Raw genomic sequence first — 14773 nt, 5'->3', positions numbered from 1 at the left:
ACCGTACCCTACCCTAACATACCCTACCTACCCTAACATACCGTACCCTACGTACCCTAACATACCGTACCCTACCCTAACATAGCCTACCTACCCTAACATACCGTACCATACCTACACTAACATACCATACCCTACCCTAACATACCCTACCTACCCTAACATACCGTACCCTACGTACCCTAACATACCGTACCCTACCCTAACATACCGTACCTTACCTAACCTAACATACCGTACCTTACCTACCCTAACATACCATACCCTACCTACCCTAACATACCGTACCCTACCCTAACATACTGTACCCTACCCTAACATACCACACCCTACCTACCCTAACATACCACACCCTACCTACCATAACATACCACACCCTACCTACCCTAACATACCGTACCTTACCTACCCTAACATACCGTACCCTACCTACCCTAACGTACTGTACCCAACCTACCCTAACACACTGTATCCTACCTACCCTAACATACCGTACCCTACCCTAACATACGTACCCTACTACCCTAACATACCGTACCCTACCCTAACATACCGTACCCTACCTACCCTAACATACCGTACCCTACCTACCCTAATACACTGTACCCTACCTATACTAACATACCGTACCCTACCCTAACATACTGTACCCAACCTACCCTAACACACTGTACCCTACCTACCCTAACATACCATACCCTACCCTAACATACTGTACCCAACCTACCCTAACACACTGTACACTACCTACCCTAACATGCTGTACCCTACCTACCCTAACATACCGTACCCTACCTACCCTAAAATGCCGTACCCTACCCTAACACACTCTACCCAACCTACCCTAACACAATCGACCCTACCTACCCTAACATACCGTACCCTACCTACCCTAACATACTGTACCCTACCTATACTAACATACCGTACCCTACCCTAACATACGTACCCTACTACCCTAACATACCGTACCCTACCCTAACATACCGTACCCTACCTACCCTAATATACCGTACCCTACCTACCCTAACGTACTGTACCCTACCTACCCTAATACACTGTACCCTACCTATACTAACATACCGTACCCTACCCTAACATACTGTACCCAACCTACCCTAACACACTGTACCCTACCTACCCTAACATACCATACCCTACCCTAACATACTGTACCCAACCTACCCTAACACACTGTACACTACCTACCCTAACATACTGTACCCTACCTACCCTAACATACCGTACCCTACCTACCCTAAAATGCCGTACCCTACCCTAACACACTCTACCCAACCTACCCTAACACAATGTACCCTACCTACCCTAACATACCGTACCCTACCTACCCTAACATACTGTACCCTACCTACCCTAACATACCGTACCCTACCCTAACATACCGTACCCTACCTACCCTAACATACCATACACTACCTACCCTAACACATCGTACCCTACCTACCCTAACATACCGTACCCTACCTACCCTAACATACCGTACCCTACCTATACTAATCTACTGTACCCTACCAACCCTAACATACTGTACCCTACCTACCCTAACATACTGTACCCTACCTACCCTAAAATGCCGTACCCTACCCTAACACACTCTACCCAACCTACCCTAACACAATGTACCCTACCTACCCTAACATACTGTACCCTACCTACCCTGACATACCGTACCCTACCTACCCTAACATACTGTACCCTACCTACCCTAACATACCGTACCCCACCCTAACACACTCTACCCAACCTACCCTAACACAATGTACCCTACCTACCCTAACATACTGTACCCTACCTACCCTGACATACCGTACCCTACCTACCCTAACATACTGTACCCTACCTACCCTGACATACCATACACTACCTACCCTAACACATCGTACCCTACCTACCCTAACATACCGTACCCTACCTACCCTAACATACCGTACCCTACCTATACTAATCTACTGTACCCTACCAACCCTAACATACTGTACCCTACCTACCCTGACATACCGTACCCTACCTACCCTAACATACTGTACCCTACCTACCCTAACATACCGTACCCTACCTACCTTAACATACCATACCCAACCTACCCTAACACATCGTACCCTACCTACCCTAACATACCATACCCTACCCTAACATACTGTACCCTACCCTAACATACCACACCCTACCTACCCTAACATACCACACCCTACCTACCCTAACATACCGTACCATACCTACCCTAACATACCGTACCATACCTACCCTAACGTACTGTACCCAACCTACCCTAACACACTGTATCCTACCTACCCTAACATACCGTACCCTACCCTAACATACGTACCCTACTACCCTAACATACCGTACCCTACCCTAACATACCGTACCCTACCTACCCTAACGTACCGTACCCTACCTACCCTAATGTACTGTACCCTACCTACCCTAATACACTGTACCCTACCTATACTAACATACCGTACCCTACCCTAACATACTGTACCCAACCTACCCTAACACACTATACCCTACCCTAACATACTGTACCCAACCTACCCTAACACACTGTACACTACCTACCCTAACATACTGTACCCTACCTACCCTAACATACCGTACCCTACCTACCCTAACATACCGTACCCTACCCTAACATACGTACCCTACTACCCTAACATACCGTACCCTACCCTAACATACCGTACCCTGCCTACCCTAACATACCTTACCCTACCTACCCTAACGTACTGTACCCTACCTACCCTAATACACTGTACCCTACCTATACTAACATACCGTACCCTACCCTAACATACTGTACCCAACCTACCCTAACACACTGTACCCTACATACCCTAACATACCATACCCTACCCTAACATACTGTACCCAACCTACCCTAACACACTGTACACTACCTACCCTAACATACTGTACCCTACCTACCCTAACATACCGTACCCTACCTACCCTAAAATGCCGTACCCTACCCTAACACACTCTACCCAACCTACCCTCACAATGTACCCTACCTACCCTAACATACCGTACCCTACCTACCCTAACATACTGTACCCTACCTACCCTAACATACCGTACCCTACCCTAACATACCGTACCCTACCTACCCTAACATACCATACACTACCTACCCTAACACATCGTACCCTACCTACCCTAACATACCGTACCCTACCTACCCTAACATACCGTACCCTACCTATACTAATCTATTGTACCCTACCAACCCTAACATACTGTACCCTACCTACCCTAACATACCGTACCCTACCTACCCTAAAATGCCGTACCCTACCCTAACACACTCTACCCAACCTACCCTAACACAATGTACCCTACCTACCCTGACATACCGTACCCTACCTACCCTAACATACTGTACCCTACCTACCCTAACATACCGTACCCTACCCTAACATACCGTACCCTACCTACCTTAACATACCATAACCAACCTACCCTAACACATCGTACCCTACCTACCCTAACATACCGTACCCTACCTACCCTAACATACCGTACCCTACCTATACTAATCTACTGTACCCTACCAACCCTAACATACCATACCCTACCTACCCTAACCTACTGTACCCTACCTACCCTAACATACCGTACCCTACCTATACTAATCTACTGTACCCTACCAACCCTAACATACCATACACTACCTACCCTAACATACCGTACCCTACATATACTAATCTACTGTACCCTACCTACCCTAACATACCGTACCCTACCAACCCTAACATACCGTACCCTACATACCCTAACATACTGTACCCTACCTACCCTAACATACTGTACCCTACCTATACTAATCTACTGTACCCTACTTACACTAACATACCATACCTACCTACACTAACATACCGTACCCTACCTACTGTAACATACCATACCCTACCTACACTAACATACCATACCCTACCTATACAAATCTACTGTACCCTACCAACCCTAACATACCGTATCCTACCTACCCTAACCTACTGTACCCTACCTATACTAATCTACTGTACCCTACTTACACTAACATACCATACCCTACCTACACTAACATACCGTACCCTACCTACTGTAACATACCATACCCTACGTACACTAACATACCATACCCTACCTATACAAATCTACTGTACCCTACGTACCCTAACATACCATACCCTACCTACCCTAACATACCATACCCTACCTATACTAATCTACTGTACCCTACTTACACTAACATACCATACCCTACCTATACTAATCTACTGTACCATACTTACACTAACATACCATAACCTACCTACACTAACATACCATACCCTACCTACCCTAACATACCATACCCTACCTACACTAACATACCGTACCCTACCTATACAAATCTACTGTACCCTACCTACCCTAACATACCGTACCCTACATACCCTAACATACCGTACCCTACCTATCCTAATATACCGTACCCAACCTACCCTAACATACCATATCCTACCTATACTAATCTACTGTATCCTACATACCCTAACATACCGTACCCTACCTACCCTAACATACCGTACCCTACCTATACTAATCTACTGTACCCTACCTTACCTAACATACCGTACCCTACCTATACGAATCTAATGTACCCTACCTACTGTAACATACCGTACCCTACCTACCCTAACATACCGTACCCTACCAATCCTAATCTACCATACCCTACCTACCCTAACATACCGTACCCTACCTATCCTAATCTACCGTACCCTACCTACCCTAACATACCGTACCCTACCTATAATAATCTACTGTACACTACCTACCCTAACATACCTTACCCTACCTATACAAATTTACTGTATCCTACCTACCCTAACATACCTTACCCTACCTATACTAATCTACTGTACCATACCTACCCTAACCCTAACCTACCATACCCTTTTTACCCCAACCCTAACCTACCTACCCTAACCCTATACCCTACTTACCCTAACATACCATACCCTACTTACCCTAACTCTAACATAGCTACAACTAACCTTCCGTACCCTACTTACCCTAACCCTAACCTACCTACCCTAATCATAACCCCATAACCTATTGGGGCTAGGGGGAAACAGATTCTGACAGGGAACATAATTCAATACAACACTGTTTGACCTTCTATAAAACAGCTGGTACAATAATCCCAGGTTAAAAGCCTGTGAATCTGAACTGTCTGCGAGCCCTTGGCTTTAATTATCATTGTTTCTGAAGTTCTCCATTTGTCTGAAGATGTTGGTCATGAGAGAAGATTCCAGAAAAAAGACTTCTAAACTTCAGATAACGCTTGTTGTTGCATATGGACGGATGCATGTTTTTATCATGCATTTAATGCAATTATGTGTTTATTTACCCATGCAAAAGAGAAACCAGCATGTTTTCTTTTGATTATAGAAATGAGTACACAAGCATGTAACATTGTTTTTTGAAGGGGAGAAGAAGTGTTTTTAAGTGTTGTTTTAAAAACACCGAGGGTCATATCAACATTACATAATGTGAACAGATTGTCCATATTTTTAATTCAAGAGTGTAATACAGGATTACACTAATGTCAGCAGTTGTGTTGTACTTTAGTAGGTATTCCAGATATTCCAATAATATCTTCTAATAATCCCAGATAGGCTACAGCACCTTCATGACGAATATTTCTTGATAATTAATCAGCACAGCTGTACATTTTCTGACATACCGGTTATTTCTGAGAGACATCAGTGTGTTAATGCAATGAGTTTACGCTCCCATCTCTGGGATCTCAACAGAATCGAAATGGAAAGGCAACATCACAGACATCCACAGTAATAACTAATCTACAGTCAGACATTTGTCCGGAAAACTAATCATGCCCAAATAGGGCTTTACTTAATAGCACCATCTACTATTGGATATGTATGCATTCAGCCTGACTAGAAACAGGGATAAAACATGTCCCCTCCAGAGATAACACAAATCAATGACCAGAATGGGGGAAATCAATCTGAATTCAGCAGTCTGAAGCTGCTCGTGGCGCTCTGTTTGACCCCAGGTGTCACGTGACGGATCACCAGGCCTGTATTATTACTGGACAACATTGGGCTTTATGAAGACTGTCTGTAATCTCAAACTCTGTACAGGTCAACATAACACAATGTCTCTGATGTAGGCACAATCACACTCATATACACACTCACACACACACACACACACACACACACACACTCACTCACACATACACACACAAACACAAACAAACACACACATACACACACTCACTCACTCACTCACATACACAAACAAATACACTCACACTCACACATACACACACAAACACACTCACATTATGCATCACAACGAGGGCCAGATGGGATTAGATAATCTGGAGAGGTCTACTGAGGGAATTTAAACATGATAAATGTATTAAATGGGCTTGAGAGTAAAGTACCTGAAAGGACCACAGAATTTGCCAGAATATTTCAGAAACAAACATGAAGGGACGGGGACTTGTACAACAGTTCTGCACTTCTGCTCATTGCTCGTCTATAGTAACAGACAGGAAGTCCATTTCAAACTCTTAAGAACCTGTTGATACGAAATCGCCCGCACGCGGTGACGTCACTCTGTTTACATTTAATAATTTACCATATATAAATGTAATTAATGTTAACACATGATACATCGTTTCAAAGGTCAAAGGGTTAAACATTGTTATCCTATCTCTGTTTCACGATAGTAATCCTCCAGAAACAGTAATTGAGTTATTTGTGCAGGAGTACAAATGAAAACATGCAATATCAAAATGGGACTTTTACTATGAAAACATGCAATATCAAAACAGGACTTTTATTATGAAAACATGCGATATCAAAACGGGACTTTTATTATGAAAACATGCGATATCAAAACGGGACTTTTAATATGAAAACATGCGATATCAAAACAGGACTTTTACTATGAAAACATGCGATATCAAAACGGGACTTTTACTATGAAAACATGCGATATCAAAACGGGACTTTTACTATGAAAACATGCAATATCAAAACGGGACTTTTATTATGAAAACATGCGATATCAAAACGGGACTTTTATTATGAAAACATGCGATATCAAAACGGGACTTTTATTATGAAAACATGCGATATCAAAACGGGACTTTTATTATGAAAACATGCGATATCAAAACGGGACTTTTATTATGAAAACATGCGATATCAAAACGGGACTTTTAATATGAAAACATGCGATATCAAAACGGGACTTTTATTATGAAAACATGCAATATCAAAACGGGACTTTTATTATGAAAACACGAGATATCAAAATGGGACTTTTATTATGAAAACATGCGATATCAAAACAGGAATTTTATTATGAAAACATGCGATATCAAAACAGGACTTTTATTATGAAAACATGCGATATCAAAACGGGACTTTTATTATGAAAACACGAGATATCAAAACGGGACTTTTATTATGAAAACATGCAATATCAAAACGGGACTTTTATTATGAAAACATGCAATATCAAAACGGGACTTTTATTATGAAAACATGCAATATTAAAATGGGACTTTTATTATGAAAACACGAGATATCAAAACGGGACTTTTATTATGAAAACATGCAATATCAAAACAGGACTTTTATTATGAAAACACGAGATATCAAAACGGGACTTTTATTATGAAAACATGCGATATCAAAACGGGACTTTTATTATGAAAACATGCAATATCAAAATGGGACATTTATTATGAAAACACGATCGCCAGATGAATCCAGTTCAACACACTTGGGTCAATCGTCCATGACAAGCGTTCATTAAAAACATCCAATCGCACTTTTTGTCGATAAAAGTGATAAATGTGAGAAATATTGATATATTCTCCATGTTTACATGAGATCTCGCCTTCGTCATCGTTCTTCATCAAACTGCAATCTGAGCAGCATTCATGTTGTAAAACTGTTTATGATCTGATATATTAGAGTCTCATAAACAAAACCAGCCCGTCTCCAAAGACTGTTTATAATAATGTGGCGTAGTTTTATTCATAATAGTCGAGCAGTGCCGTCAGATTTAGTGTCGTCTTGAGAGGCGGAGCTTAATTTTACTCTGAACACTTCCAGAGATTTTACAGAGATTAAAGCTGCAGGAACTCATTTATTATTAAATCATCTTCAGATTAGAAACCCAAAAAAACAACTTCCTAAAGTTACCCCGAGAGACAGACGGGTGAGAAACAGTTCTTCATGCGGGGCAGATGTCACATATGGGGTTATATATGTGCTGAGTCGTGTGCATGTCATGTGATCACGTGTGGGATGATGTGTATATGATTACAGCTGTATGTGTATATGAGGAGATCAGAGCTGGTATGCAGAAGGTTGCTGGTTCGATTGTCCCTGTGATAAGTGCACTGAGGGTTGCTTTGGATAAAAGTGTCTGCCAAATGTGTAAATGTATTTTAGTTCCTTGATCTCCGATCGAGTCCTGCAGTGATTCAATGTGATTCAGTGGATGAATCAAACGAGCCGCGGTTTGAACCCTCAAGCGCAGACCTTGAACCACTGCACCACCGCAACAGTACGTGATGTCTCGGCTTGTTTACACCTTTGAACTTTTATCAGAGTTTCCACAGTGTCTTAATTGAAATGCTTTGAAGTTCCACAGTGTGAAGAATCAGAGACGGTCCTGAGGGTCCTGCGTTTCCCCTGTCACACATATATCATGTGATCTCTCCGTCTGTGGGTGTGTGTATGTAATAGTGCTGATGAGACTATGAGACATGCGTTTCCCCCGTCAAACATGTATCATGTGACTATAGTCTAACACACACAGACAGACACACACACACACACACACACAGACACACTCACACACACACACACACACACTCACTCGTGTCTTTTAAACTGTGCTCTATGAGATGTCACATACATCTGTCCTTTCTTTCTTTCTTCAGATGAGATGGTTTCCTTCATTTCCTGTGAGATTCCGGCATTAGAATATGAAGAATGAAGTTCAACGCATCATATAGATTGGAAACGCTGGAGGCTTTTCTGCAGCTTTCATCTTCATTCTGTGTTTCACATGAAAGAATCTGTGCTTGTGTTTGTGGCATGCTTTAATTGTGCTTTAATAATCAGACACGCTAGAAACACACTAGAAACATGCTTAAACATGCTAGAAACACGCTTGAACACGCTAGAAACATGCTTAAACATGTTAGAAACACGCTTGAACACGCTAGAAACATGCTTAAACACGCTAGAAATACGCTTGAACACGCTAGAAACATGCTTAAACATGCTAGAATCACGCTTGAACACGCTAGAAACATGCTTAAACACGCTAGAAATACGCTTGAACACGCTAGAAACACGCTTAAACATGTTTAAACACTAGAAACACTAGAAACACCCTTAAATATGCAAGAAGCACGCTTGAACACGCTAGAAACACGCTTAAACATGCTAGAAACACAATAGAAACACGCTTGAACATGCTAGAAACACGCATAAACATGCAAGAAACCCGCTTGAACACGCTAGAAACACGCATAAACATGCAAGAAACACGCTTGAACAAGCTAGAAACACAATAGAAACACGCTTGAACATGCTAGAAACACGCTTAGAAACACGCTTGAACCGCATGGCCTCCGTCACCACCGGCCCGAGGAGAAATGAGATGATCTGTGTGAAAGTCCAGTTAAACACAATGTGAAGGAGCTTCACGAGACACTGATTGAAGGTGACAGAACCGAAACACAAAACCACTTTCATATTAAATATCACAGAAGCCGCCGCTAAACCAGCTCAAACACTAATCATCTAAAGTCACTTTCCACTCACACAACACGTCAAATACAGTTTATATTATCTCCCAACTCAAGTAATATTCATATTTAAACAATGTTTTTAAAGGTCCCTCATAATGACGGCTGATAATGAACTTATGAATGACTTATTGAATTTCTTGCTTTGATAAGAAACTGAAGCTTCATACATGAACTGTGAGGAATTATAAGAGCTGTAAAATGAATCATTCAGATGTAACATCTGCGTTTCTATGGAGTGGTGGTGTAGTGAGCGAAAGCACTGAACTGGTAAAACTGGTACTCAGAAGGTTACTGGTTTGATCCCCACAGTCACCACCATTGTGTCCTTGAGTAAGACACTTAACTCCAGGTTGTTCCGGGGGGATTGTCCCTGTAATAAGTGCTCTGTATAATACATTGGTACTCAGAAGGTTGCTGGTTTGATCCCCACAGTCACCACCATTGTGTCCTTGAGTAAGACACTTAACTCCAGGTTGTTCCGGGGGGATTGTCCCTGTAATAAGTGCTCTGTATAATACATTGGTACTCAGAAGGTTGCTGGTTTGATCCCCACAGTCACCACCATTGTGTCCTTGAGTAAGACACTTAACTCCAGGTTGCTCCGGGGGGATTGTCCCTGTAATAAGTGCTCTGTATAATACATTAGTACTCAGAAGGTTACTGGTTTGATCCCCACAGTCACCACCATTGTGTCCTTGAGTAAGACACTTAACTCCAGGTTGCTCCGGGGGGATTGTCCCTGTAATAAGTGCTCTGTATAATACATTGGTACTCAGAAGGTTGCTGGTTTGATCCCCACAGTCACCACCATTGTGTCCTTGAGTAAGACACTTAACTCCTGGTTGTTCCGGGGGGGGATTGTCCCTGTAATAAGTGCTCTGTATAATACATTGGTACTCAGAAGGTTGCTGGTTTGATCCCCACAGTCACCACCATTGTGTCCTTGAGTAAGACACTTAACTCCAGGTTGCTCCGGGGGGATTGTCCCTGTAATAAGTGCTCTGTATAATACATTGGTAATCAGAAGGTCACTGGTTTGATCCCCACAGTCACCACCACTGTGTCCTTGAGTAAGACACTTAACTCCAGGTTGTTCTGGGGGGATTGTCCCTGTAATAAGTGCTCTGTAAGTCGCTTTGTATAAAAGATCTGCCAAATGCATAAATGTAAATGTTCTTCTGGAGAGCAAAAGAAGCATTAGATAGAAATAAACACTGATCCAGTCCATGCAGCAAATGCTTCTTTAAAAGTCTCATATTTGCCACAGACCTTATTCACAGCAGTGCCATCTTTAATGTGACTGAGGCTGTGAGGGATTGACTAACAGTCTCTTCTGTCAGGGATGTGACCAGAGATCCGAGTGAGTGAGACTAATGAACACATGAACTATCAGCTGAGCTGGTGAAGTGTGATGGGGAACGACTGCAGCGTGGAGATGAGAGTGTGTGTTTGTAGGCTTGTGTGTGTTTGTAGGTTTGTGTGTGTCATGGTAGTGTGAAGAGCAGATCCAGTGTAGATAACCGGATGTAACCAACAGGATGCTAACCACAATCCGGGCACTACGACGAACACTGAACACAGAAAACACGCAACAGGACCGACTAGGGTTTTATGCTATAAATGTGGTTTATGAGGACATTTGTAGTGTCCCCATAATTTAAATCATATTAAAGGACGTTTTATTGAAAATGTAAAAATACAGAAAGTTTTCTGTAATTCAATAAACGATCAATAAAACAGCAACAAATCTTTGGATTTCTTCATCAGCATAAGGAATGCACATTTACTCTTGGACATTTACTCTTGGACATATACTCTTGGACATTTACTCTTGCACATTTACTCTTGCACATTTACTCTTGGACATTTACTCTTGGACATTTACTCTTGCACATTTACTCTTGCACATTTACTCTTGGACATTTACTCTTGGACATTTACTCTTGGACATTTACTCTTGCACATTTACTCTTGGACATTTACTCTTGGACATATACTCTTGGACATATACTCTTGCACATTTACTCTTGGACATTTACTCTTGGACATATACTCTTGGACATTTACTCTTGGACATTTACTCTTGCACATTTACTCTTGGACATTTACTCTTGGACATATACTCTTGGACATATACTCTTGGACATTTACTCTTGGACATATACTCTTGCACATTTACTCTTGCACATTTACTCTTGGACATATACTCTTGCACATTTACTCTTGGACATATACTCTTGCACATTTACTCTTGGACATTTACTCTTGCACATTTACTCTTGCACATTTACTCTTGCACATTTACTCTTGCACATTTACTCTTGGACATATACTCTTGGACATTTACTCTTGGACATATACTCTTGCACATTTACTCTTGCACATTTACTCTTGGACATATACTCTTGCACATTTACTCTTGGACATATACTCTTGCACATTTACTCTTGGACATATACTCTTGGACATTTACTCTTGGACATATACTCTTGGACATTTACTCTTGGACATTTACTCTTGGACATATACTCTTGCACATTTACTCTTGGACATTTACTCTTGGACATATACTCTTGCACATTTACTCTTGGACATTTACTCTTGGACATATACTCTTGGACATTTACTCTTGCACATATACTCTTGCACATATACTCTTGCACATATACTCTTGCACATTTACTCTTGCACATTTACTCTTGCACATTTACTCTTGGACATTTACTCTTGCACATTTACTCTTGCACATATACTCTTGCACATATACTCTTGCACATATACTCTTGGACATTTACTCTTGCACATTTACTCTTGCACATATACTCTTGCACATTTACTCTTGCACATTTACTCTTGCACATTTACTCTTGCACATATACTCTTGCACATATACTCTTGCACATATACTCTTGCACATATACTCTTGCACATTTACTCTTGCACATTTACTCTTGCACGTTTACTCTTGGACGTTTACTCTTGCACGTTTACTCTTGCACGTTTACTCTTGCACATTTACTCTTGCACGTTTACTCTTGGACGTTTACTCTTGCACGTTTACTCTTGCACGTTTACTCTTGGACATTTACTCTTGGACATTTACTCTTGGACATTTACTCTTGCACATTTACTCTTGCACATATACTCTTGCACATTTACTCTTGCACATTTACTCTTGCACGTTTACTCTTGCACGTTTACTCTTGCACATTTACTCTTGGACATTTACTCTTGCACGTTTACTCTTGGACGTTTACTCTTGCACGTTTACTCTTGCACGTTTACTCTTGCACGTTTACTCTTGCACATTTACTCTTGCACATATACTCTTGCACATTTACTCTTGCACATTTACTCTTGGACATTTACTCTTGGACATTTACTCTTGCACATTTACTCTTGCACATTTAGTCTTGCACATTTACTCTTGCACATTTACTCTTGCACGTTTACTCTTGCACGTTTACTCTTGCACGTTTACTCTTGCACATTTACTCTTGGACATTTACTCTTGCACATTTACTCTTGCACATTTACTCTTGCACATTTACTCTTGGACATTTACTCTTGCACGTTTACTCTTGCACGTTTACTCTTGCACATTTACTCTTGCACATATACTCTTGCACGTTTACTCTTGCACGTTTACTCTTGCACATTTACTCTTGCACGTTTACTCTTGCACGTTTACTCTTGCACGTTTACTCTTGCACGTTTACTCTTGCACATTTACTCTTGCACATTTACTCTTGGACATTTACTCTTGCACATTTACTCTTGCACATTTACTCTTGCACATTTACTCTTGCACGTTTACTCTTGCACGTTTACTCTTGCACGTTTAGAAATGGTTAATCAGAAGAACATTACCATGGAAGAAGTTAGCACAACATTATTACCAGCACTGAGAAGACAACACCACACATCAACATCACCCTTAATAACATGTATTGTGTTTATTCTGACTACTGGGGAATCTTTTACACTTTATATCCTTTTATTTGATGTATTTAATGAAATAAATGAATGTATCTATTGGTGGAAAGTCAGACAGACAGATACATATGATAAATGATGGATATTCTGCTCCATATTTTTGCAGTACAGCAGAAGTGTTGCAACCGTACTCGTGTATAGTGTAATTTATTTATTTTTTAGAAAGAAGAGCTGCTCTGACATAACCAAGCTAATGAGGAGCCATCCATTGTGGTTATGGATATTATTACAAATGCCAGATAAACATTCATAAAGTCCAATGAAGGATGTGTGATGTTTCATAACTCTCTCTGTGTCTCTCTGTCTCTCTCTGTGTCTCTCTCTCTCTCTGTGTCTCTCTGTCTCTCTCTCTCTCTCTCTCTCTCTCTCTCTGTGTCTCTCTCTCTCTCTGTGTCTCTCTCTCTCTGTATGTCTCTCTCTCTCTCTCTGTGTCTCTCTCTCTCTCTGTGTCTCTCTCTCTCTCTCTGTGTCTCTCTCTCTCTCTCTGTGTCTCTCTGTCTCTCTCTCTCTCTCTCTCTCTCTCTCTCTCTGTGTCTCTCTCTCTCTCTGTGTCTCTCTCTCTCTGTATGTCTCTCTCTCTCTCTCTCTCTCTCTCTCTCTCTCTGAATGAATCGGCTGCAGATAGTCGAGTCCGATTGTTCCTTCTCCACACAAACTAGTTTTTCAAGCACATTCTTTCATTCAGCGCTTTGAGTGACAGCTGACAGGAGCATCCATGTTTCGTCCTGCGCTGGGGTCGAGCAAGGTCAAACACTCCACCACCACAACCATCAGACGAGAGAAACAGAACAGAACCAAAGAAAGTGCTTTTCACTTTGAGTGTCATGGCAACAGCAAACTGCTCTCAATACAAAAGCCTGTTATTGCAGTTTATTCCTGTTCTTATTGTACAAAATAACACACACACAC

At 41.4% G+C, this 14773-nt stretch overlaps 1 long non-coding RNA gene across 2 annotated transcripts in view; it reads left to right on the top strand.

Annotated features, from left to right (window-relative positions):
• Positions 1–10896, top strand: part of LOC127631410 (uncharacterized) — a 122551-nt gene extending 111655 nt beyond the window's left edge. The window contains exons 3-4 of one of the 2 annotated variants that reach the window (XR_007968951.1): positions 10218–10340; positions 10835–10896. This is a non-coding gene — a long non-coding RNA (uncharacterized LOC127631410). Of the gene's footprint in view, positions 1–10217; positions 10464–10834 lie in introns of both variants that reach the window. The other variant, XR_007968950.1, reaches the window with a different exon arrangement.
• Positions 10897–14773: the final 3877 nt, after the last annotated feature.

This window comes from Xyrauchen texanus, chromosome 38 (genome assembly GCF_025860055.1).
Source record: "Xyrauchen texanus isolate HMW12.3.18 chromosome 38, RBS_HiC_50CHRs, whole genome shotgun sequence".
Lineage (NCBI taxonomy): Eukaryota > Metazoa > Chordata > Actinopteri > Cypriniformes > Catostomidae > Xyrauchen > Xyrauchen texanus.
The sequence above is the reverse complement of the archived record's forward strand: the minus strand, read 5'-3'. Positions and strand labels throughout refer to the sequence as shown.